A 27,955-nucleotide genomic window follows, 5' to 3' on the forward strand; every position below is an offset into this window, starting at 1 on the left:
TCCCAGAAGAAAAGCAGTAATCACAGTAGCTTCCCTGCTGAGGGCCAGGCCACACTATGAATACAAAACCTGCATTCAAAGAAATTATTCCATTTTCACTGGATTAGAGGTAGTTTTATCTCTAATTCACTTTTTAGACATCATTCTGTTAATTAAGGGATTTATGGTTTTCAGTGCAAAGCAGTACAGGACTCATGGAAAAGCAATCAGGTGTCTGACAGCTATGTGATCTTGGTCAAGTTATCCAACCCCTTCCACAGCTTAGTCATGATACCAGCTCTGATTCTTGTTTATAGACATATTTGAAATTAGTTCCAGCTTTATTTAAAATCTGGGCCTCATGTCCTCTATAAGTATTATTTGATGATGATTATTACCTCCTAGACACAAGTCTTGGTTTCTCTATTACTATAAAGTTATTAATATTTGGTACCAGATGGCATTTTCAAATTATTTGGATGGGAACTACTATTGAAATGCTAATGACTATTCAGTTCATTCTGGAGGACCAATTCATAACACTGTAACTCAGCTTAAAATCAGAACGCAACTGAATCACCTGAGGAAGGGGGGAGGAACAAAAATCTCTTGGCCTGAACATGTAAGGGGATTGAGGAGTTTAAATGCCACTTTCATGTATAAGAACATGCAATAATATGCAAGATTTAAATATAAGATAAAAACAACAGTTTCTGATTATTGATTTTAAAACTAAATGTTTCTGAGAAGAAACAGCTATTATAAAGAAAAATGTTTTAAAAGAGTACCCCATCAGGATTGGTTCCCAGTAGTCGCAAGAAGGAATGAAGTTGTGAGGCATGCAACTAGGTGAATGAACCTTAAGGACTGTATGTTGGATGAAATGTCAGGAACAAAAAGACAAATATTATCATGCCTCAATCATATGGACTAATTATAATATAAAACTCAGTGAGCTAAAGTCGAGAGCACGGATTATCAGGTTGGGGCCTATTGTACAGTGTCCTTGTATTAGCTAGGGTTCTCTAGAGAAACAAAATCAGCAGGAAATATCCGTAGATATAAAATTTATAAAAGTGTCTCATGGAACCATGGGAACATAGAGTCCTGTCTGTAGGGCAGGCTGCAAGCTGGTAACTCCGATGAAGTCCGCAATGAACTCTCAGGAGAGGCTGGCTGGACAACAGTAGGGATGGAAGAGTCCAAATCCATAGGGCAGGCCATGAAACTGGCGACTTTAGTTTTTTCTGTTTATGTATTCAAAGCTTCTCTAGAATTCATATCTAGGATAAGTCAGATCCATCTTCCACATGATAATACTCAATTTTCCATTCATGTTCATTCAACTTTTCCAATGAAGTTAAGGTTTAGTGTTTTCCTCTCCAAATGCTTTTTAAATTGAATGCCAAAATTTCAAAACAAATCCCCAGTGAGGTCAGGTCATCACAGAGTGAACCAGAACTATTACCTCTCTTAGGACACTGTGCTTCTATTTATATACCTACTGTTAGATTAGAGTGTTTGCTTGTCTCATTCCTATTGCGTTCACTGCAAACAAATCCTTAAGTATTTTTCCCAATTATGCAAAGGCATATCTCTAACATCCTGGAATTGTACAATAGATTTTTTTTCTGATCCAAGTGTAGGATTCTACATGTATCCCATTACATGTAATTCAATTAGAACAATAATGTTGGCTATAAACCCATTTCCATGTGACTATTGCCCAACAAATGTGTTATTCCTCCCCATTTTTGTATGATCTACAATTTAGGCGGACATGTATTTTACGCCTTTAAGGCATTCATTCAAAAGTTGAATAGAACAAGGTCCGGTTACAGTTTAAGGAAATCACCTGACCACCTGCAGTCACACTACCTTCCTGTACTCATGTCAGACATTAACATCAATTGTGGCAATCTTTTCGGCAGAGCTCAGGTCTGGTTTTTGAGTCCTTTTCAATGTAGCATTCTAGGTAGCCACCACCAATCAGAGATATCTGGCACCTGAGATGGAAACTATTAGCCACCCTGAGCCCAGAACAAAGTATAATTTCATGCTTTAGATACATATCTGGCACTTGCTATGGCTTACTATTAAAGAGCTCCCTGCTTTGTATTATTCTTTTCTCATTAAGTTCAAAAGCACTAAAAATTAATCAACTCATAGGTTCCCAAAACTTGCTTTGTTTGTCTGATGATTAAAACAAAGTATTTGGAACCTCATTACCTCTCACCTGGACCATTTTCAAACTGATGCTGTTTCCTTAAGTTTTCCTCTCCATAATGCCACCAATTATCCACTTTCATCCATCTATTCATTTCATTCAATAAGTATGTTCTGTGTTTCTTCTATGTGTCAGACATAGTATTAGGCTCTCAGATCACAAAGATGAAAAAGACACAAGTCCTATTTTCAGGTACCTTATCAATTTAGAGGGAGAGAGAGAGAGACATAAACTGCTGATTACAAAGCAATATAGGACAAGCAATGAATAAGAAATGCCTGGCTTGGTAACTAGACCATCTAATCTAATTTAAAGGAGACTGAACTCAGAAAGAACTTCCTGGAGGTGCCGAGTTGAGATGGATGTACAAGGGAAGACTGGGGATAAGGCAAAGAGGTAACACAGAGTAAGAAAATGGTAAGGACTGGTAAAACAGGCTGAAGAGGTAACAGGGATCAAATTGTTACAGGCAAGGTTCAGAAAATGGAAAGCCTGAGAGAGGTGGCTTTATAACTTGGAATGTGTCCATTAGGTGTTGAGAAGCAATTGAATAGTTTTAAGTGAAGGAATGACATGGTTAGATCTGAATTTCAAATTGATCACTGAAAGCTATACAGGAGATACATTTGAAAGGGGCAAGACTAGAAATAAGGAAACCCATTAGAAGACCATTTCAGCAGTCTTGGGAAAAGTTGAGTATCTGATCTGAGCCAGTTTGACCCAGTGGCAAAGAAAGAAAAGGATCAGAGAAAAAACTAGGATATGAAATACTTCTTGAGTGATTAGATATGAAGGGTGTAAACAAAGAATCATCAAGGATAGATAAGTTTCTATCTTTAGCAACTAGGTAGATGATATAGTCATTAACTTAGAAAGAAAACATGGGAAAAAAGATAGGAACAAATTTGGGGCATGTTAAATTTAAGGTGTTGGAGGATATTCAAATGAAGATGTCTTGCAAATAGAATTTTACATCTGAAGTGAACAGGAGAGGTCAGCTGGAAAAATATGTATTTACTGCTCCTCATGGTCTACAGAACAAAGTCAAACCCTGTCGTCATTCCAAGTCTGCACACATATACTCAGCTCCTAATCATGTCAAAATGTTTTATTCCACAGCCTTGCATCTTTGCTCTTTCCTCTACTAGAACTGCCTTTTCCTTTAGACCCTTATCACAAGCCTAGCCATCCTTTAAGTTTGAGTTTAATTGCAATTTCTACACTTTTATGAATTTTCTCAGGTCCCTTCTTTAAGAATTTAGTTTTTCCTCTACCATGATACTTGGCACCCCTTTCATATTAATTTTTAACATCTTTGTTAAGCATAATTTACCTACATTGAACTCACCCACTCTAAGTGTAAAAATCAATGATTTTAATAAATTTATAGAGTTGTACAACCATCAGCACAATCAAGTTTTAAAACATTTCCGTCAACCAATAAGTTCTTTCATGCCCATTTACAGTCAGCCCTCACTGTCACATACAGCACCAGTCCACAACTGGTTCATTTTTCTGTCTCTACAGATTTTATTTTCCGGGAAATTTTATACAAATGAAATCACACAATATGGGTCCTCTGTGTCTAGCTTCTTTCACTTAATATAATGCTTTTAATGCGCACCCACTCATCCAGTTGTATCATATATCAGCAGTTTCTTTCTTTTTATTGCTGAAAATATTTAATTGTATAGATATACCATATTTTGTTTATAGATATATAAAATTTTGTTTATTCACTAGTTGGTGGACATTTGAATTGTTTCCAGGTTGGGGAAATTATGGATAATGCTGCTGTGAATAATCACAAATAAGTATTTGTATGGACATATGTTTTCATTTATCTTGGGTAAATACTAGGAATCGAATTGCTGGATTGCACAGGAAGTTATGTTTAATTTTTAAAGAAATTTCAAACTTGTTTTTCCATTTTTCATTCCTAACAGCAATGTATGAAGGTTCCAATTTTGCCACACCCTCACGAATGCAAGTTATTATTAGTATTCTTTATTTTAGTCATTCAAGTGTGTTTCTAAAAAAGAGATTTTAATTCTCTTTTCCCTAATAACTAATGACATTGAACATCTTTTCATATACTTAGTAGCCATTTATAAATCTTTGTTAAAATAAAGTGTTAATGGCTGAGAGATGCCAAACAGAGATGAGAGGTTATCCCAGAGGTTAGTCTTACTCACTAAATAGGTATCACCTGTTTAGTTAAGGTGTAATGAAGAGGCTGGAGAGAACTGCCTGAAAATGTGGAGCTGTGCTCTGGTGGCCATGTTTCTGGAAGATAAGTGTATGACATGGCTGTCACAGTGTGATTGTGTGGTTGTGACAGCCTTGTGTCTGATTCCTTTTGTCTACCTAATTAATGGACAATTAAAACATATGGATTAAAAATAAATAAATACTGGGGGAACAAATGTTAAAATAAATTTAGTAGATTAAATGCTGGTAATCAGTACAGCGGAGGGGTAAGGGGTATGGTATGTATGAATTTTTTTCTGTTCTCTTTTTATTGCTTTTTCTGAATTCATGCAGATGTTCTAAGAAATGATCATGATGACGATAGTGTGAGTTACTGATTATATAACAAGAATGGAATGATCATATGATAAGAATGTCTGTGTTTGTATGTGGTTATGTATCATAAATAAAAAATAAATTTAAAAAGTCTTCTGTGTTAAAATGTCTACTCTATTCAAATCTTTGGTCCAATGTATTAGTTATCAAATGATTCATGACAAATTACTTCGAACTTAACAACTTAAAACAAAAAAATATTTATTATCTCATACAATTCTGAGGGATAGGAATCCAGGACCAGCTTAGCTGGGTGTTTCTGACTCAAAGTCTTTCATGTCAAGCATCCTAAGGCTTAAAAGCAGCTGTGAATGACTTATCACAAAGCTGTTGGCTGGACTTATCCTCAGGACATGGCAGCTAGCTTCCTTGAGGATGAATGATCCGAAAGAGAGAGAACAAGGCACAAGACACAATGGCTTAGAAGTGACATACCATTACTTCTGCTGTATTCTGTCAGTCACATAGTCCAACCATAACATAATGTAGAGAGGCACTGCAAAAGGAAAAATCAAAAGACACGGGATCATTGAAGGCCATCTGGAATTTGGCTACCCACCTACGTTTCACTTGTTTGTTTTACTGGTGAGTTGGAAGAATTCTTTATATATTCAGAATCTAAGTCCTTTATCAGATAAATGATTTGGAATTTTTTTTGCCAAAAATATTTTTATTTACTCAACTTTTCATTTTCTTTACAGTGTTTCTTGAAGAGCAAAAGTTTTACATTTCAATGAAGTCCAATCTATCATTTTTCCCACCACAGATTTTACTTTCAGTACCTTACCTAGGAAACCTTCACCTAAACCTCATAAAGATTTTCTCCTATGATTTCTTCTAGAATTTTTATAGGTTTAACTATTATATTCAAGTCTACCTTTCCAAGTATTTTTTGGTCATTCATATGTCTTCTTTGGAGAAAGTCTATTTATCCTTTGTTCATTTTATACTTCGGTTGTTTTGTCTTTTTGTTGTTGAGTTGTAACAAGTATTTATATATTCTAGATTATAAACCTTTATCAGATAAATTATTTCAAATCTTTTCTTCCATTTTGAAGGTTGTTATTTTAGCTTCCTCGTTTCTGAGGCAAAAATCTTGCAATGGGTTGGCTTAAACAATGGAAATTTATTGGTTTATAAATCATCAAGGTGATGCTTTTTTCCAGAAGACTGGTGCTCTAGGGCTGGCCACCAGCAACCCTTGGTCCTTGGCTTTTCTGTCACATGGAAATGCATAGGTAGGTCTCTCCTCACTTTGCCTTTCTCTTCTGGGTTCTGCTGACATCCAGCTTCTGGCTGCTCCCTCTGGCTTTTCTCTCTCTGTGACCTTCCCTATAAGGCCTTCAGTAATGGGATTAAGACCTATTCTGCTCCAGCTGGCCCACACGTTAACAGAAGCAACCTCATCAAAACAGCCTATTTATAAGAGTTCACACTCACAGCAATGGATTATAATTAAGAACATGTTTTCTGGGATACATAGCTCCAAGCCATCATGGCTGTCTTTCACTTTCTTGAAAATATCCTTTGATGCACAAAGGTTTTAAATTTTAATGAAGCTAATTTATCTACTGTTGTTATTATTGTTGTTATTGCTCATTTTTCTAGAAATCTGTTGTTAAATCCAAGGTCATGAAGAGTCAAATTTTCTTCTTAACGGTTTATGAGTCTTGGTTGCTGATACACATTGTGTTCATTTTTATGTACAGTGTGAGTTAATGGCCTAAATTTATTTATTTTGCGTTTGCTATTCAATTGTCCTAGAATCATCTGTTGAAAAAAGACTTTCAGTTCCCCATTGAATTGCTTTGTCAACTTTGTTGAAAAATCAATTATCATAAATGTAAGGGATTAGTTCTAGGCTATCAATTCTGTTCCATTTTTTCACTGATATTACACCTATACCACATTTTCTTGATTATTTTTGTTTTATAATTAGGCTTGGAATCACGTAATATAAGCTTCCAGTTTTGTTCTTCCTTCTCAAAAGTGTTTTGGCTATTCTAGGTCTTTTGCATTTCTTCATATATTTTAGGATGAGCTTAGCAATTTCTAAAAAATATCAGGAGACATAGAGTCAGTCACAATAGTGACTCCTATTTCTTTTAGTGTTTGTTTAGTTTGTAGTTATGTCCCCTCTTTCTTTCCTGATTTAACTAATTTATGTCTTCTCTCTTTTCTTCTTGGTAAGTCTACCTGTTTATCATTTTTGTTGATCTTTTCAAAGAACAAAGTTTTGTTTTCACTGATTTTTCTCTATTGTTTTCCTATTTTTATTTCATTGATTTTCCACTCTCATCCTTATTGTTTGTTTCCTTCTGATCGCTGACTTACTCTTCCTTTTACCTTTTCTTACAGTGGAAGTAGTTTATTGACATTTCTTTTTAAAAATGTAGATATTTAAAGCTATAAATTTCCCTCCAATTACTGTTTCAGCTGCATACATAGATTTTGATATACTTTGTTTCAATTTTATTCACTTCAAAATATTTTATAATTTTCTTTCCTCTTTCTTTCTGATCCATGGATTATTTAGAAATGTGCTGCTTAATTTCCAAATATTTCCTAAATTTCTTTTTCTGTTGCTGATTTCTAATTTAATTCTCTTTTGGGCAGAGAATATCCTTCAAATGAAATCTTTCTTTCTAAATATAGTGAGATTTGTTTTATGGCTTACTATATAGTCTGTCCTGGAAAATGTTCTATATATACTTTGAAAGTGTGAGGTGAAGTGCTCTAAGATGGTCAGTTAGTTAGGTGGATAGAAATTTCCAAGTCTTCTATACCTGATTTTCTATCTAGTTGTTCTATCATTTATTTAAAATATTTTGAGAATTCGTCACCCAACAGAAACCTCCAACCATAATTTTTGAATTTTTTTATTTCTCCTTCAATTCTTTTAGTTTTTTGCTCAATGTATTTTGAGTCTATGTTGTTAGATGCCTTCACATCTGTAATTCTTATATTTTCCTGATGCACTGACCCTTTTATCATTAAAAAGATCCTCTTTCATTTCTTACAATTATTTTCTTAAAGTCTATTTTCTCTGATAGTAATAAACCATTCAAGTTCTTTTATGATTACTGTTTGAATGATGTATCTTTTACCATCATCTTACTTTCAATCTATTACGTACTTAACCTAAATTAGGTCTTATAGCAAACACATATTTGAATCTTGTCATTATTCACTTTGGGAATCTCTTACTTTGATTGCAATGTGTAATCCATTCCCACTTAAGGTTAATTACTGAAATGCTTGTTATTTTGTCATCTGTTTTTTTTATATGCCATGTCTTTTTATTATTCTCTTACTCCCTTACTGCCTTCTTTTGTATTAAGTATATTTCAGTGCTACAATTTCAATTCCTCTATTGATATTTTAGCTTTTTAAAAAAGTTAATTTCTTAGGGGTTGCTCTAGGGATTAGAATAAGATTCTTACCTTATCAAAATCAATATTAAGTTAACACTGACTCAACTCTAATAAAATATAACAACTTTCTTCCTGTATGGCTTCATTTCCTCCCATTTCTTTTTTCTGTTTTTTTAGATTATACTATCACAGTCGTTATTGTATATGTTTCCTTCTGGTTTTATACATGCCCCCAGCCCTCCCCCCTCTATCCTTCTCACATTCAGCTTTATTCAGTGTACTTGCATTACTGTGCTACAATCAGGTAGTATTGTGCTATCCATTTCTGAATTTTTACAATCAGCCCTGTTGTATAATCTATATCTCTTCAATTCCAATTACCCAGTATCTAACATATTTCTATCTCCTGATGACTTCTGTTCTTAAATGAAATTCTCCAAGTTCATTCATTAATGTTAGTTCATATCAGTGAGACCATATAGTATTTGTCTTTTTGTTTCTGGCTAATTTCACTCAGCATAATGTCCTCAAGATCTATCCATGTTGTTACAAACTTCATGACTTTATTCTGCCTTACAGCTGTGTAATATTCCATCGTATGTATTTACCACAGCTTGTTTAGCCACTTGTCTGTTGATGGACATTTAGGCAGGTTCCATCTCTTGGCAATTGTAAATAATGCTGCTATAAACATTGGTGTGCGAATATCTGTGTCCTTGCCCTCATGTCCTCTGAATGGTATCTAACAATGGTATTTCTGGATCATATGGCAATTCTACACTTAGCTTCTTGAGGAACCGCCAAACTACCTTCTACAGTGGCTGTACTATTTTACATTCCCACCAACTGTGGATAAGTGTGCCTCTTTCTCCACATCCTCTCCAGCACTTGTTTTCTGTTTTATTGATAATGGCCATTCTGGTGGGTGTGAGATGAAATTTCATTGTGGCTTTGATTTGCATTTCCCTAATAGCCAGGGAAGTTGAGCATCTTTTCATGTGCCTTTTAGCCATCTGTATTTCCTCTTCTGAGAAGTGTTTGTTTGTATCTTTTGCCCATTTTGTAATTGGGTTGTTTGTCTTTTTGTTGTTGAGTTGAACAATCTCTTTAAATATTCTGATACTAGATCCTTATCTGATATGTCATTTTCACAAATTGTCTCCTATTGTGTAGGCTATCTTTTTACTTTCTTGACAAAGTTCTTTGATGCACAAAAGTGTTTAATTTTTAGGAGTTCCTATTTATCTATTTCTTTCTTTAGTGCTTGTGCTTTGGGTGTAAAATCTAGGAAACTTCCTCCTATTACAAGTTTTATAAGATATTTCCCTACATTTTCTTCTAAAAGTTTTATGGTCTTAGATCTAATGTTTAGTCTTTGATCCATTTTGAGTTAATTTTTGTATATGATGTAAGATATGGATCCTCTTTCATTCTTTTGCATGTGGATATCCAGTTCTCCAAGTACAATTTATTGATAAGACTGTCTTGTCCCACGTGAGTTGGCTTGACTGCCTTATCAAAGATCAACTGTTCATAGATGAGAGGGTCTATATCTGAACACTCTATTCTATTCCATTGGTCAGTATATCTATTTTTATGCCAGTACCATGCCATTTTGACCACTTACGCGTAGCTTCGTAATAAGCGTTAAAGTCGGTAGTGTGAGACATCTGCCTTCATTTTTCTTTCTCAAGATATTTTCAGCTATTCAGGGCACCCTGCCCTTCCAGATGAGTTTGGTTATTGGTTTTTCTATTTCTGCAAAGTAAGTTTTTGGGATTTTAATTGGTATTGCATTGAATCTATAAATCAATTTAGGTAGAATTGACATCATAACTATATTTAGTCTTCCAATTCATGAACACGGTATGCCCTTCCATTTATTTAGATCTTCTGTGATTTCTTTTAGCAATTTCTTGTAGTTTTCTTTGTATAGGTCTTTTGTATCCTTAGTTAAGCTTATTCCTAAATATTTTATTCTTTTGGTTGCAATTATAAATGGAATTTTTTTCTTGATTTCCCTCTCAGATTGCTCATTACTAGTGTATAGAAATACTACAGTTTTTTTAATGTTGATCTTGTAACCTGCCACTTTGCTATATTCATTTATTAGCTCTAGTAGTTTTGCTGTGGATTTTTCAGGGTTTTCAACATCCTCCCATTTCCTTAATACTATTTTTATCTCATATATTATATTTATATATGTTATAAACCTAAAAGTACAGTGTTATAATTACTGCTTTATACTATCTTATATCTTTTAGAGAAATTAAAAGAAAAGGGAAAATACATATTTATACAGACTTTATATATACCATGTCTGTTCCAACACTTTTTATTTTTTTCTGTGGATTCAACTTACTGTCTGGTATAATTTCCTTTCAGTTTAAAGAATGTCCTTTAGAGTTTCTTGCAAGGCAGGTTTATTGGAAGCAAAGTCTATTTTTTTTTCCTTCAACATTCAAATGTTTTATTACACTGTCTTTTGGCCTCCATTTTTTCTGATAAGAAATCAGTATTAATCAGTATTAATCTTAGTATTGACCTTATACATCATGAGTAATTTTTCTCTTGCTACTTTCTCTCCTTGGCTTTGGAGTTTACTGTGTGAGTAAAACTATCTAGGCATGAATATCTTTATACTACTCGGAATTCACAGAGATACTTAGATCTACTTATTAATATTTTATATGAAATATGAGGAATTTTTTGTCATTATTCTTCAAATAGGTCTTCTACCTATTTTTCTCTCACTTCTCCTTCCAGGACTTTCACTATACATATATTGGTACACTTGAAGTTGTTGTCATCTTATAAAAATGAGACTCTGTTCATTTTTATTCAATCTTTTTTGCTATCTTTTCTTCAGATTGCATCATTTCCATTGTTCTATGGTTTTATTCTTTTCCTACCATCTCTTATCTACTTATTTCATATCTGCTAACTGATTTTACCTAGTAATTTTTCACTTTTGTAATTGTATTTTCAACTTTCATTTAGATATTTTTAATAGTTTCTTCATTTTACTGAAATTTTCTACATCATCTGTCATTGTCATCATACTTTCCTTCAATTCCTTTAAAATAGTTTCCTTTAACTATTTGAAACATTTAAATAGCTGCTTTCAAATCTTTGTGAAATTGAAGCTCTGGAACTCTTCAGAGACAGTTTCTATTAATCACATTGTCTTCCTGAGTGTGGATCACATTTCCTGTTTATTTGCATGACTCTTAATTTAGTTGAAAAGTGGATATTTTAGATCATATATTTTAGCATGAATTTTTCCTTGAGGCCTATGTGCTCGATGTGTTTGTCTTTTGTTTCTGGTTGTGTTTTATTTTAGTGTCTTGCCTAGGATCTATCTCTGGAATCTTTCCTCCACACTGTGTGGTTGCCGATATGTCTATCAGTTTTATATAATTATTATTTAAATTTTTAGACTGGTTTCCAATAGGTCACTCCTGTTTGTGTCTGCAGAGCCTAATAGACTTCTGAGGCTAAGTCAGAGCTTGTGCTCAAACACTTTGAGCCAATAAAGTTTCTCTATGTGTGTGGGTTGGGGAACATGCAAAATAGTTTTCAAGTCAAGCAACAGGGTATTTTCTAATGTCTGGCTTAGATTTCCACTTCATATCCTAGGTTTAACAGCTCAATCTTCTATTCAGCCCTCTATTCTTATTCCCCTACCTCAAAAACCTGCCACACATTCATGATTGGGGCCTGGTGCTGTTCTTGAACTGAAGGTTTGATCTTATATTCAACCCCAGCTATACCCTGACACTAGCTGTCTTGCTAAAATAACCACCTAATAGTTATCAATAACTTCTTTTGATATTGGGTTTTCCCTGTTATGCCTTTCAGTTCCTGGTTTGACTTGTGCCATCAGTAACTGAGCTAAGAACCTAGGTGAATAAGGTCCAACTGAATGAAGGAATTCCAGAGAGAAGCCATGCCTTATTAATTGTTGTATTTTTTATTGTGTTTGTAACAGTGATTTGCTCCTCATAATTATCTAAGTGTTTGCTGCAGTACATTAAGTAGCTACAATTGCTTACCCTAATTAACCCCAATCCCATGTAGATTTTTAAATTCCCAAAACACTTAAAAGTTTTGTACTTTTTAGGCTCACTTTTTAAGTACTGCTTACTAAGAGTTTCCTATTTATCAAGAAAGAGGCAATTTGAGTGATATAAAAACTTCATAAATTCACACTTATACATCAACAAATTCATGTGAATTATTTTAAGTTATATCTAAAGCATCATATCTAAGTAAATAATCTATTCTTCTATCAATGATGGATATGTCCATGGTAATTAACCATTATGGCAGCCATACCCTGTCATGCAGATGTCCATAAAATAATGATTCTTTCCTGGAATAATATACATATTAATTAGTTCCTATACCATTTGATAGGCATCTGATTTATTCCCTTCAGTAAAGTCAGGATAAGAACCCTAACCAGAGTTAGCAGCAAATTTTAAAAACCTTGAAAGTTGGTGTCACAAAGAAAAGTGAACATCCCAAGGGAAAGGTAAAACCATGACAGGGAATTTTCATAGACCTGATATGATACCATGGGACCCAATCAATAGACTGCATTTATTGGCACCCTAATCCCCATTACCACCCACAACTGGAATGGACCATTCCATTCAATTAGTACATGGACAGGGTAGGTTAGATTTAATGTTGAAATGTAGGTGTACCAGATTAAAATTCAAACATTTAAATGAAAATGCTCAAAAGGATCCAGTTTATTGATTGGTGCAGAGTTATGTACAATATTATAGAGAAGTTTGCCCACTAGAATTTCAAACTTGGGTAATCATTTATTCTAAGGTAAAAATGCCAAAAATACATCAACTTTGTTCTTAAACTGCTAATCAGTTTTTAGATTTTACACTTTAGAAACTCCTTGAATATAGAAACCTCTATGCACAAACTGACAAAGGGTTTCTTTCTCATTTTTGTAACAGAGATATGGCAGCTGATGTTCCCCAAAGGAATATGTTCATACTTATTAATCTTTGATTTCTAAAAACAAAAGACTAAATTTGACATATACATAAACTAATTTGAAATATTTCCAGTTAATCCCAAAGAAAGAAATAAACTGTGCATTTTATTACTGTGAAATAATATTAAAGTAAATTGTTCTACTGCATTTTACTAACTAAAATATCATTAGAAACACAATAAACTCAAGGCAAATATAGGATATAAATAGCTCTGTAGCATAGTAATAATCGATGGGGAAGTGAACTCATATACTTGGATAAACTTTAGAAATTGTTTTTCAATATTAAGATAATAGTTTTTTGAACAAATCTGCTATACATACCATTCACTTGTGAGATTTAACATAGATACTTAAGAAAACTAGATGATCTTTCATATAATAATTAATAATTCATGCAATAATTACATATTGCATCTGTGAACAGAAGGAAGTAATATATTTCCCAAACATTATATGAATGTCAAGAAGAATGAACAAGCAAAAATGACCAGATGTGGCATTCTTAAGCCATAGGTCCAGAACAAGGGTTCTAGTCTTTGTTCTGCCACTAATTAACCTTGGGAAATTCACTTGACTTTCTGGGCTTCAGGGTCTCAACCTGAACACGAGGTTATCGCATCAACTGATGTAACAGAGGTTCTAAAATGGTAACCTGTTGTCTGGATCTGGTCAGCAGATACATTTTATTTGGACCACTATTTTTAATTAACATTTTAAGATTGAATGATTTCACATAAAAATGTGGATTTTTGCCTTGAAATATTAAAAAATGTGTCTCAAATCAGGGCTGAAATTCCCACATGGCAACCCTCAGCTTGAGCTCATAGTAACCGCCCTCTACAGATGCAAGCTCACCCTAACGTGTTTTAGTTCATTCATCACACAATGTAAGCATATACACTCTCACCCATCCCACCTTACCCATTTACTGTATCTATCTAGTTCCTATAGGAATTTGATTTTATGATCCCTAATTTAACAGGTCTCAAAGTTTTAATATTCTGTGTTTCTTTAAGTTTATTAAAATGAATTAACCTGTTATCCTAGAATGAGTAGCTACTAATTAAAATAAATTAAAATCAGAGAGAATGGGTAAGGGAATAGTTATTCTTTAGTGGACAAACACATTCAGGGAAAACTAGAGAATGGAGTATTGCTTATATGGATGATTTGGAACTAACAGAGTATATTAGTTAGGGTTGTCTAGGAAACAGAGCCAATAGCAGATATGTATAAATATTATGAGATTTTATACAAGTGTCTCATGCAACTGTGGGGATGCATGAGTCCACATTCCATGGGGCAGGCAACAAGCTGGCAACTCCAATGAAAGTTTTCAATGAATTCCCCAAGAGAAGCTGGCTGGCTGAAGCAGAGATGGAAATTCTCTCTTCTGACTGAAGTCATCACTTCTTTTAAAGCCTTAGCTGATTGGATTAAACATTTTGCATTGCTGAAGACACTTTGCTTAGTTGATTTTAGATGTAATCAACCACAAATGTAATCAACTTACTGATGATTTAGGCCTACAAAATGTCCTGGCAGTAACAGGCCAGTGCTTGCTTGACCAGACATCTGGCCACCATTATTCAGCCAAGTTGACACATGAACCTAACCATCACACAGAATCAAGTATCAGATCCTGGAAAATTTGGACATAGCACAACTAATACACTTACAATTTGGACAAGGAAGGTAGAAGGTAGATTTTGAAATAGAACAGTGGAAGGAAAGAGTAATTAGTTTTATGAAATATCTATTCTATGCTAGGCATGGTACTTAGCCTCTTCATGCCATTGCCTGATTTGTTAATCTTATTTGTTAACTCACAGGTTAAGAATTTCTAGATATTTTTCTCAATACGAAGATGAGAAAAATGTAGGCTCAGGAAGAGTACCTAACTTATCCATGGACACACAGCTAATTAGTGCTGGAGGCAGAATTTGAAATTAGCTCTAATGCTATGGTTCTTTCCATCACAACATTAGACAAACTTTTACTTCCCAACTTGGCCTATAATCAACCAGACTTAAGAGGCATGAATATGGGTGAGAAAACCTTTGCTTTATATGCATGAATATGATTAGTTTCTGTAGATTCATTAAAGATACCCTCTTTGACAAATGTGAACTTATAAAATCTGGACCCTAAATCAATTATTGTTTGGAAATTGAAATCTCTCTCCTAAAGCACAGTATGATCTTCTTAAGAGAAAGTCAAGAAGATACACCTTTATAGTAAAAAATTTTTTTGGTAAGTATGTCTCAGGATTTTTTTTCATTTCATTGTAAGATTTAATTTCTTTTAATATCACATCTCTTTTTTTGAATATTTTTATTGAAAAATCTTCACACACATACAGTCCATACATGGTGCACATTCAATGACTCACAACATCATCACATAGTTGTATATTCATCACCATGATCATTTTTAGAACATTTATATCACTCCAGAAAAAGAAATAAAACAGATAAAATAAAGAAATCTCAAACATTCCAGACCTCTTACCCCTCCCTTTCATTGACCACCAGTATTTCAATCTACCCAATTTTTTACCCTTTACCTTTCCCCTACTATTTTTTTTATTTTTATCATTACTTAATAGTAACTTTAAAATGCCAGGAAGGATTGTGTGAACACAACTATTAAGAATTTATCTAGTCTGATTTCATCCATTTCATGAATGTTCATGCTAATATCTATCCAATCACATTCTGTTTTCACAAAACAGACAATTACAGCAAAATCCTTCCTTAAAGCACGTACTGGTGGAAACACAGACACACATGCACACAATAAACTCTGAACACCAAGCTTTTTCTGAACTCGTAAGGATTATATATTATAATGTATGCCATGATTCTTCTGAGCTTTTTTGAATTAAAAAGAAAAAAAAATTACATAGGCCACCCAAAGGAGACAGATATTATCCAAGAATTATCTTTTAACTTCTAAAGTGTGGTTGTAGTTTTTAAAACTTCATTGTATTCCATTTACCCTTGTTGTCACCATCCTCATTTAACTGCAGTAAAATAATCCAGCAAATAGTAATTTATGCAGTCATGTATATCTCATATCATGTTGTATACTGTTTCACTAGTTCACATTCTCACAAAATACTGGTTAATGAGATAATCAGCAGTACAAGAGCATTATACAATTAATTCCATTTTCATAGTCTAAAGATAAGGAGCTTGAGAAACATTTATTTATGTATGACTCAGGTTTAAATATCTTTTGCTTTAAAAACAAGGCCAAATAGCAAAGCCTCCCTGATCGTTTGTGTTTTATAGTATAACATCTCTTGATTACTCTGAGAGAGTTCCAGTCACAGGTTGTGAGTCAGAAAGAGGATTTTCAATGTCCAGCAGCTAAATGTGTCATCCATGACATTTCTGAAAGTTCTATTTTTATATGCAGAGAGAAGGAAAAATCACTTCTTTGTATCTGTCCTTTGCAAAATTCTCAGTTTAACTCCAGCTTTAGATATGTATAATAGTGGATGCATTCCTAGTTAACATGACAAGCAACTGACATTTTTAAACTGGAATAATTTAATGAAAAAATAGTCTAAGCAAGTTTGTCCCTCCTGCATTCTTATGCTCTCTTTCAGTCATAAAGCATGTTAAAATACAATTGAAATAATACAAAATGCAATTCAAACCTCATTATTGTTCTGATCATTCTTTGCCTCTACTCTCACATAGCTTATCTATAAATGCTGAAATGTAACTTGCTCAAGTTATGTGAATTAAGAGTCAGTATGGTTTGGAAGCTCCTTTTAATTGGCCTACTGGGAGGTTGTCTGTATATATTAAAATGATTGTATGTCTGAATTATAAAGAACCTATTTTTAAATTTCCTTTGTGTTTAAATACATATTAGAGGCAAAACATTTTAATATTTCTCAGGGTAGGTTTTATTGCTAAAATTATTGGTTTGGCAATCTTGGCATAAATGGAAATTTCTGATTGGCTGTCATATCAATGTCAGTGAGACTCAGGAAGTGCATAGCTCTGGCTGTTTCCTTATTTTTATTTATAAATTCTGTTTCATAACAGCAATAAGATGCTTCAGGCCTTGCAGTTCTGGGGGATTATTGCACTTGTCATGTGGCAAAAATCACTAGCCCCTCTGCCTTGTGTCTCAGAACACTTCTAGAGGCATGTAATCACTGAAAAATGCAACTCCTGGAATTTCTTAATGCTTTATTATGACACATCTAACTTTTAAAATAAATGATTTCTTTGAAGGTCTGAGGTGTCATAATGGTATCCAACCAACAGCGAAGAAATCAAAACCTAGATCCTGTCAGTTGAGAAAATGACCAAGTAGTGGCCGTCTTACAATGAGTCCTAAAGAACATAAAAATCTAGAATTAAATATATTTCATATTAAAATTGAGAGGCTGGACTATGATTAGTCAATGTGTATGCATATTATTACAAATGGTCTTACCATAATATTCTAAGTTTAATAAACATTAATATGTTTATGTACCAAAATATAGATCATACATACTGCATGTATATAAATACAGGCCTGTGTTGGGAAATTGAATTTCCTTACACAGAACAAAAGGCTACACACTGCCTTTTACAATTGTAAAAATCATACTTGATCTAATTAACAGTATTTACTAAAATTTATTGAAAATATATACCCTTGAAAAGTATAAGCAGACTGATTTTTTAAATAAATGAAATATATATTTCAGATTCAAATTATACAACAAGGTATAGAGATTTAAATTTGCAGATTAAATTTCTGTTTTTAAATAAATTGTGTGGAAGTAAGTTTCTGTAGCTTAACAATTGTTCTAAATAACAATGTAAACTGAAGGAGACAAATTATCTTTTCAGGAAAGAATACCGAAGTTTTTCTTGGAAAAGGGCCATTTTTATGTAGGGGGTGTTTATGACCTGAGGAGTTACTGTAGCAATAGAAAAAGATTAATAATTTGCACATGTGAGATTCTTGGAAGGCAGGATACAGCTGTAAAGAATTAACCCCTCTTGAGAGATGTAAAAACACAGAGCAGCTGAGAGGAGACCTGTTGGGAGGGACTAAAAACTATTCAGGCTACAGATGTCCTCGAAGAGGAGCAGAGAAAGTACATTTGGGAACTGACAAGCTTTTGTCTTTACTTATAAATGGGCAGACAACTTTAAAAAAATTTTTAAGACAAAAAGAGCCAATTGTGGCCAATTAAAATATATTCTTGGAATGTTAAGTAAGCACCATAATGAGTTGTTTGAAGGAAACCTGCACAATACTTAGCTGACAGAATTACTAGAAAATGGAAGAAAACAATGGTAAAGGAATAAAGTATTTACATTTACATCTATGTGATGTCCAATGCCCATATCATTCTAAAACGCCCCTTTATTGACTGAAAGAAGACTGATATTCCAGAATACATAGACCTCACTAAGAAAGAAAAAAAAAAAGCAGGGAAAAAAACATTTATCAGTTGTATCAATGGATGAGAATAACCAATTCCATTTTAACTTTAATTGGTGGATTATTTTGCTCCATGGGAAGAAAGAGTGAATGAAAGAAAACCAATGTAACTTTTTAAAGGAATCTTAAACACAGGTTTAGAGTGAAGATATTACTGAAAATAAATTTTATGGATTCTTGAGGTAAACATTCATTACTCCAATTTCCTCGGAGTCTGAAGCATAGATGCAGAAAAAATATATACACTTGAATTGATGTATAATCAGAATTATAGCATCTCCATCAAAATAATAGGTCAGTGGTTCCAAAAGTGTTGTCTAGGGTTCCTTCAGAGTCCCTAGGACTCTTTTAGGAGCTTCATTTTCATAATACTAAGATATTGTTGGGGTTTTTTTCACTTTCATTCTCTCATGAGGGTTCAGTGGACTCTCCAGTGGTTACAAGATATGATGATGTCATCACTCTGGCAACTAAAGGAATATGAGCTTGTGTAGTTTGTTGTTTTCCGGAATTTTCTAGGTAAGCCGTTAGACATCAATAATTTTTAAGAGTTATAAGCAGGCCCTGAGACCAACATGTTTGAAAGATTTTAAAATATGGCGGCCTGTCCCACCTCATAGCACATCCTTAACCATGCCTGCGGTTTTTTCCAAAGCCTTCTGAATACTGTTAAGCACCTTGCAGCTGACATCATCATGTTTAAAGAGTATACATATCTGCTGTAAGTATGTTTCAAACTTGGTCCTTAGCAGCAGAACCTTTAAAATAGAAGAAATAAAATTTTATGTGTCAACCACATATAAAAGAGACAAAAGTGAAGCTGCTCCTCTGGGGAGGGGGAAGCACAGAATCTGCCTATGGGTTTGCCTCTTGAAACTTCTCCAGAGGTCTGCTGACACCTTTTGAGACGTTATGAAAACTATCATTTTATGTTTTTCATATATATTTTATACACATTTGTTTGTGTGTATTCTTCTATACAAATGATCTTGGCCTATTTTGAAAATAATCATGTGATATATGAAAAAGAGGTATTAGCTCACTATAACGATAAAGAAATTGAGAGGCTTGGAGATATGAAATGAACTGCCCAAGGTCATATACTAAAGTGATATGGTCAAGTCTGGTACCAACAACTTCCAATTCCAAGTCCAGAGGCCTTTCCTCTACACCACCTTGGCTCTATCTGGTATTTTAATTGCTCATAAACTTAAACCTAATTATTATATATTTAGCTCTCGTCTTACCTAGGAATGAGAGAAGAATGAAGAGCAGCCTCCTTCATTCATTCTGCTCTCCTCAAAAATTCTTTTCTAAAATCTTCCCTTGGCAAGCACCTCAGTAAAGAAGATAAGATTTTCAGGGACTCTTCTGTTAACATTGCCCCACTCTACAACAGAAACAAACAAACAAATAAATACAGAGACAAACAATAGAAAGGGAGTAATCAGTCAGGAAAGTCTATGCCCCCAAATGACAATGGTTTCTATTTAAATTCTCTTCATCTTCTTGCCCAAACCCAGTCTATCCTTCTTTTGGTGAACACATTCTAAGTTGAAAGAGGAAGATATTAATAATCTAAATTCTTCACATATTATATGATTGGAAATTCTTATCCAGAGTTTTTAAAATAACAATTTATTGATTTTTACTTAAATTCCCATCACATCTTATTTCACCCTACTTCAGGTGACTAGAAGCGTGAGCAAATAGTTTCCTAGGATCCCTAAGGCAAGAAAACTGTTAAACAATGATAGCAATTTATATGGCCAATCTATAATACATTTGCAAATCATTTCTAATCATTTCTCTTCACCAAAAACAGCACCAAACACATGGAAGCATTTGTCAAGCTGTGTTAGTTAGCAATAATTCTAATAGATATTACAGAATGTTCAGGGAAAATTCATCTAATGATTTAACAAAATCTTATGTTTAACACTAATATTTTGCATACCAATTTCTATTATCTGAAGCAGCATTTTATCACATAAAACAGAATAATAAAAGTTGACATTATATGAGACTCTTTAACATCCTGGTGTTTTACATTATTTATGTAATGTATACAGGGCCCATCCAAGGTAAGTAAAATTTATTATCCCATTTTACATAGGTATAGTAGTTAACATTCCTAGAGTCAACTCCAAATCAGTGGCTCTGTTAAAACTGGAGCAGAGAATTTTGGTTTTCTACTTATGTTCCTAAACTTCTTTGTTACCTTGAAATTATTTTACAATCACAAATGTTTTCTCTTGTTTAGGACATGGTTTACTTAATACCTACTGTGTGCCAGGGACTTTCACATATGCTATCTCATTTAATCCTCAGAAGCCACCCTGTTAAGAAATGATGATGGGTAAGTCTTCTGAAATTCAGAGATGTTAACTAATTTGCCAGGCTTAAACATGACTGAATGAAGATTCTAGCCTCAAGTCCAAGAATCTTTCTTTCACTCCATGCCTCAATTTCTCCTGTTTCTAGGCGAAAGGTAAAAGCCAAGACTTTGGTAACCAGCCACATACAAGAATAACTCACAGAGTTCAATACATCCCAAGACAATCTAATAACAATTGCTAAAAAATGAAAAAAAACACAAACAAAACAATAAGTCCTTACAAATAAGTTGCCAAAAAAAAAAAAAAATGAGAACATGGAAATTAAGAACAATTCATTTCAAGACAGGGATCAAAATTTGGCAAGTACATTTTGGTCCCTTCATATATCAAGCATTATGCAGAGCCTCTGGCCTCAAGGAGCTTACCTTGTAGAGTATGTTGATGTATAAACAAGGATGAATAAGAGAAACAACAGTGTAAAGGAAAGTTCAATACACACATACACACAGACAGTAAGAAAGGAGAACAGAGTAGGGCAAGGAAAGCTCCCTTATGTTTTGCATTGATTCGCCAAATTATTTTAATTCATCAATGAGCAACTGAAAATGTGCTCATTTTCATTAATGCATATTAAGATATATCTTCAGTCATGATAGTTTTGTCTTTCTCTTCAAATTAGAAAAATATCTGGCCGAACAGGAACACGCCAAAGCGGATCCATCACCTTAGAAATGTCCCGGCAGTTTCTTTTCCGTTCTCTGATTGGGTCCTCTCTGGATAGGAAGTCCCGCCCACTCAAGGAAAAGATGGAGGCTGAACATCGATGGAGGTGAGGCCCTCTGTGGTACAGGGATTAAAAGTGACTGAATTGTAGTTATAATCTCTTGATGGGTTTTTTAAAAATAATAAATAGTGTAACTCTTGTGAGGGTACCTGAGGAATGTTTTTTTGGCAGCTTAGAGGAAGAGAAATCTATCGCCTACCTTCCACTCCAGGAGTTCATGTGTCAGCCCAGCAGGCAGGTTCCAGGAAAGTGGCAGGACCAGGGTGCTGGGCGCAACAGTCTTATAATTGCATAGATGAATTGCATTTGTTATCTTGTCATTGTGAAGTGCAGTATGGTGGGGGTTTGTTTTATGCGGTGCTAAAGCATCCAGATTTTAGCTGTCTCCTTGTAGTAACTATACTTGGCTGAAGTAGTCCCAAGGTAAACACTTTAACTCTACTAAAGAAAGAAAGACTCTGAAGCATTTACCTACAATACCCTCTTCAGTTAAGCACTTCCTGAGGAGGACCCAGAGATCTGTTTATTTTTCAGCTAACAAAGGCTGAAGGGGGCTCTGATATTTTGCCTTGGGAAAAATCTTTGGATACTTGAATACTTTTTTATTTTTTTAAATTGGGCTTTGGAGAAAGACTTAAGATCAACTCAGTAACACCCGTTGTTCCCCATAAGGCTGTATTGCTGCTAAAGAGAGACTAAGTTGCTTACTCCTAGCTCCTAGGCGGCTTAGGGGTGGCTGTTTGTTAGAGTTCCCTAGAGATAATGATTCTTCTGGGTCAATCTGAAGAAACAGTTCTGCAACAATGGCAGTCCCCAGGGTGACACTCCCTAGGGGGCTTAGACTCAGCTGTCAGTCACCTTCAGCCCAGAGCCGTCAAATCCATTTACACAAAAGCTGGTTATGACAAACCTTTTGAAAAGCTGAGTAAAGATAAGATTTACCTATCCTTGAGTCTTCATTCTTTTTTCTTTTTTCTCCCTTTCTATCTTTCCTTCTTTTTTCCTAACTCCTTCTGGGAACTTCTGGTTTGTTGTGTTTGTTTTTTCCTCTCCCCTCTTTCTCACATCCTACGCTGTTTTTATCTTAAAGATGGAATTTAGGGCAGGCCACGGTGGCTCAGCAGGCAAGAATGCTTGCCTGCCATGCCAGAGGACCCAGGTTCGATTTCCGGTGCCTGCCCATGTGAAAAAAAAAAAGGTTGCATATGAGCTTTACATATGTCTCAGGAATACAGAGATAAACACCTGGTTAATTCTAATAAATATTTCCTTCTCCCCCCCAAAAAATAGGATTTTCTGGCAGTTGGGGAAAGATTATTTCAGACTATGATGTTGAGAAACTGAAGTTCTGTGTAGTGTGAGTCTTTAAGACGTTCATTTTGTCTCTGCATACACATTCACATATCCCTTCCTATCACATGTATAACTTTTTCTCTTTCTTTAAAACTTTTACCCCAATAATTAGAGAATAATTTAAAAGCTTGATTTTACAAATGTGGTAAACCATTTTATTATCTAAATATCACTGAATTTCAAATATAATGATTCTTTCACTGAATTCTGTAACTTCTGTAATTATAAGAAATTATCTTTCATAGAAAAAAAGGAGAAATTCTAGTGCTCTAGAAATTCTGGTCTTTTCTGTAGAATGATATTATAAAATCTCATTGAATTTAACAAATTGAAAGCCAGTTTTTTTTTTATTTTTACAGACAGTTTTAATTAGTGAAAAGTCTGAATAAAATTTTATATTAAAATGTAATTAATACACATTTTATATATGTACATTTTATGCACACTCTGATGTGCCTATGTTTCCTAGAATTAGACAAAATGTTGCCTGTGCTTGAATGACTAACGAGTGTATATTCAGCATTTAACTTTAAAACCTATTAGAACTTATGATTAGGAATTCCTATAAAATTTTGATAACATTGTTCCAGGACTAGAATAATTTTATTGGGGAAAATATTTGGCTCACATTGAGTATAAAAAATCATCTGACCTGTTCTCTGTGATGTTGGCTTATTTTCATTATCCAAGTAGAGGCTGAAATAATTATTATCAAAATCAACCATATCATGTTACAATAATTTGTCTGAAGTACATTGACAAGGTATTAGTGTTTTTTAGTTTGTTTGTTTTTTTCATGGGGAGGCACCCGGAATCGAACCTGGGTCTCGGGCATGGCAAGGGAGAACTCTGCCTGCTGAGCCACAATGGCCCGCCCGTTAGTGTTTTAATAGAGGAAAAATATGTTAGAAAAACATACAAATTTCAGATAACAATAATTGGGGAAATGTAACAAATTGAGCATCCAAGTCTCTCCTTTACGTACACTTCTTTAAATTCCCTATACCTAGGAAGTAGCCTTACATATAAAAGACTAAGACAGACAAACAAATGCCTTCTTTATTGTATAGACACACCCTATGAGATAGAAATAAAACCTAGTGTTTGTTAGCCCAATTTTTGTCAGATTACATCTGAGCTGACTGCTTCCAAAGATGATTGCATTTTTCTCTTTTCTTCTTTTTTTTTATAAGGGGTGAGGCAAGCAGAACATATTTAGTCAAGATTATCTTCTTTAGTAAAAGAAAGTCTACAGTATACTTGGAATTGGGAATTAGAATAAGGAGAAAAGCATGGGGAAGAAAACGGTGGTTTAGAGAAATATTCAGAGGGAAGGTCTAACATTGGAAACAAAAATGTAATGGGATTCAAAACATCTCTTTTAGATATGAAAAAGACGTGTTTAAAGTAGTGTTTAATGGAAACACAATTAAAAATCTAATGCTTTGCTTTATTTGATTGGAAATTCAAGGGCAATTTTTCGTTCTGCCTCAACTCTCTCGGAAGTTATGGTCATTCTTAAACATCAAATTCAAAACCATTATATTGCGAGGCTTACACAGTCCTTCTCATGGAGTTGCTGTAAAATATTTGACCTAGTCAGAGGATTTTCAGCTCTCAGATTTTCAGTTTTAAGAATGGAAGAATAACTGTCATTTGTGGTTTCCATATTGATAATTAATGAAACAAAGTGGCTGATTTTCCCATCTGGTAGTAAACCAGGCTCTTAGAGGAGCATATTAACTTTATCACAGCTGTTGCTGTTCACCAAATTAGACTTAAATTGCCTGGAATGTTTTCCCATTCCCTGATCTCCAACCCTCCAATATCTTCATTATTAATTTACTAGCAAGGAATGATCATGTGACAGCAGAAAAACATAAGAAAATTCTAGTTAGAGTTTAGTTTTAGTTTCATTTAGAAAGTCTTTTTACAGAGGATTGAACATAATGGATTATTCCTAAAAGGCAAAATAGATAAAGTTGGAAAATGATGGGGTGCAGAAGAGGAAAATAGAAGATTATGTGCATGTGTGTTCGTGTGTGCATGTTAACTTGAGAATGTTTGGGACCAGCAAGAAAGAGGAACTGAAAATGCAGAGATATACTGGAACCTGTTTTGCAGCCTCAGCCATATTGTCTCAATCTATTCTTTATAACCATTTCCAACTATCCTTCTTTTCCCTCGTACACCAGCAATAGGATTTACTCAATGTCATTTCCAGAACTAACACCTCAAGAAGACAACATTTTCAGAAACAGTTTTTCAGTTCTTGGATACTGCTACTTTTAGCAGCTAAAAAAATAATTTCTGCAAATCATTTCAACGATCAAGATTTTTGAAATTTCAAGAGTTCAGTTTTTTAAAACAGAAACAAAAAAACAACTATATATAGTGTACACATATTGGCATGGAAAATAGAGTTAGTAAAATGGAACATAAAAGCCAGAGAGCATCTGTGTTTTAAATTGACCATTTTATCTTTGAATGTACCTGCATTTTGTCTAAAAGTCTTGATTTTCTTTTAGTTATTCTTGGAACAGTGAAGCAATATTTAGATTTTTTTGTAGGTGGCAAGGCTGTTTCTAGGAAAGCTTGGATAAAGGTTTTCTTTGAGAAATAATTTCATTTTATTTCTTTGGCTAGTGGAGTCCATTCCCTCCATGGTCTGCATTTGCTTTTTTAAGTATTTATTCCTAAGTTCTTGAAAATATGAAAATAAAAATGGGTTTCTGACAATATAGTTCACATGGATTTATTTAGGTTGAAGGTGGTACTTTTTCCGTTTTAAAAGAATCAGATATAATACAAATGAGGGATTCTGCCTTTCACTGAATGTGTCAGTGCATATAAGTATGTATTTGTGTAGATATGTACGTTATTGTCTTTATTCCCTCATTTCCAAGGAGAGATATGTATAGTAAGACCATCATTATAAACCATAAGAATGGAAAAATCCTGAAAAATCTATTAGTTAAAATTGAAAATAAAACTCAGGTTGAGAAATATTATAAATTAAGCATCATTGAGCCTGGTCCCATCTTTCATAATAGCTCTCCAGAGAAAATCTAAAAGCCAGGGCACTCTAGGATGAGCTGTGGATGATTCAGTAGGTGGCACGATTTTCACTGAGTCAGTATTGAACTGATGCCCCAGCATGGTATGAAGGGGCACTGCACTGCTGGAGATGTCGTCTAATGGATGAGGGTAAAACTAAGGTCCTGACCACCAACAGTTATTAAAAATCCCATGGCACTTTTCAAAAGAGTAAAGATGATGTTAAACTCTGTGTCCTGGCTAATTTCCAAATTGGGCAATTATATTCTGCCTACTTAAAATTTCCCTCTAATTTTAGTTGGATAAAATATTCTTCATCTCCTGGTCTATGCATTTACTATTTCCAGCTTAGAGTTGGATGCATTTCTGTGGTGAGGAAAGTGATGCTTCTTTGAAAAATGTCTTTCAAGGTCTGGGATCAGGGGATAAAAGGTACAACATCCATCTATCAGAACAGATGCCATATTAGTTTGTTTCTCCTATGATTAGGCATACTATAAGAAAATTGCCATATAAGTATCTTTAAAAATAGCGTTGTCAGGTAATCAGAGGTGCTATGCTTGCAAAGGTTTCCAAGATAAGATATTTTAATCCTATTAAGTTGTGACTAAGAAATGAGGCTTCTCTTGAAGTGAATATATTATGTAAATGTTAACAATTTAAGCATCAAATTATAAACATTTAATAGAAATAATTAAATTTTCTAATATTTGCCTAGCAAGGCCTATCTTATTCACTACAAAATATTCCATTTGTTGAGGAAGTGGAGAGTATTTCTTAAAAAAAAAATAAATTTTAAAATTTCCATTTAACTAATGGAAAGCATTTCTTTTTTAAAAATTATTTTTTTTAATTTTTGCAAAGTTCCCCATTCTTGCATCCTCCCCCCACTCTCATCTTTCTGTGTATTTGCTATTTCTACTCATCTGTTGTGTGATGCCATTACAACTTTTGTCTTTGTGTGCCTTGCTTATTTTACTGAGCATATATTCAAAGTTCTTCCATATTGCAACATACCTCATAACTTCATTTCTTCTTATAGCAGAATAATATTCTATTGTGTATATGTACCACATTTTGTTTATCCTGTCATTTGTTGATGGACACTTATTATTTCCAGGTTTTGCCTATTGTGAATAATGTTACCATGGACACTGGTATATAAGTATTTTATTTGTGACCTTGTTCTCATTCTCTTTGGGTGTATACTTAGAAGTGAGATTGCTGGGTCATATGGTAATTCTATATTCACCTTTTTGAGGAACCACCATACTGCTTTCCACAGTGTCTGCACCATTTTACATTCCCACCAACAAGGCACTGGAGTTCCAATTTCTCCGCATCCTCTCCAACAGTTGTTATTTTCTTTTTTTAAGAATAATATCCATCCTTATGAGTATGAAGTGGTATCTCTTGGTTTTGATTAGCATTTCCTTAATGACTAATGATGTTGAGCACCTTTTCATGCATTTGTTGGCCACTTATATATATTCTTTGGAGAAATGTCAATTTAAGTCCTTTCACATTTTTCAGTTGGGTTGTCTTTTTGTTTTTGTTGTTGCATTGTAAAAGTTCCCTCTCTATATATTTGCTCTTAAGCTCTTACTCCATATATGGTTTGAAGCTGTTTTCTCCCCATTCTGTAGGTTGTGTGCTGGAAAGCATTTCTTTAAAAAGGAAAGAAAAGAAAATGATTAAAAGAAATAACTCAGTTTGCTCAAGTACCGTATTTCTGCAAAAAACAAAGAATTAATCTCCTCTTCT

At 34.0% G+C, this 27,955-nt stretch overlaps 2 long non-coding RNA genes across 4 annotated transcripts in view; one reads left to right on the forward strand and one right to left on the reverse strand.

Moving 5' to 3' along the window:
* The window catches only part of LOC143677696 (uncharacterized), a 56,195-nt gene extending 34,166 nt beyond the window's left edge, over positions 1-22,029 (reverse strand). Inside the window, exons 1-5 of one of the 3 annotated variants that reach the window (XR_013172815.1) lie at positions 21,981-22,029; positions 21,705-21,836; positions 19,906-20,048; positions 5,228-5,288; positions 2,216-2,402 (exon numbers count right to left, since the gene is read on the reverse strand). This is a non-coding gene — a long non-coding RNA (uncharacterized LOC143677696). The remainder of the gene's footprint in view (positions 1-2,215; positions 2,403-5,227; positions 5,289-19,905; positions 20,049-21,704; positions 21,837-21,980) is intronic. The other 2 variants (XR_013172816.1, XR_013172817.1) reach the window with 2 other exon arrangements.
* LOC143677695 (uncharacterized) overlaps positions 21,797-27,955 on the forward strand; it is a 60,119-nt gene continuing 53,960 nt past the window's right edge. The window contains exon 1 of the long non-coding RNA XR_013172814.1: positions 21,797-21,826. This is a non-coding gene — a long non-coding RNA (uncharacterized LOC143677695). The remainder of the gene's footprint in view (positions 21,827-27,955) is intronic.

This window comes from Tamandua tetradactyla, chromosome 3 (genome assembly GCF_023851605.1).
Source record: "Tamandua tetradactyla isolate mTamTet1 chromosome 3, mTamTet1.pri, whole genome shotgun sequence".
Lineage (NCBI taxonomy): Eukaryota > Metazoa > Chordata > Mammalia > Pilosa > Myrmecophagidae > Tamandua > Tamandua tetradactyla.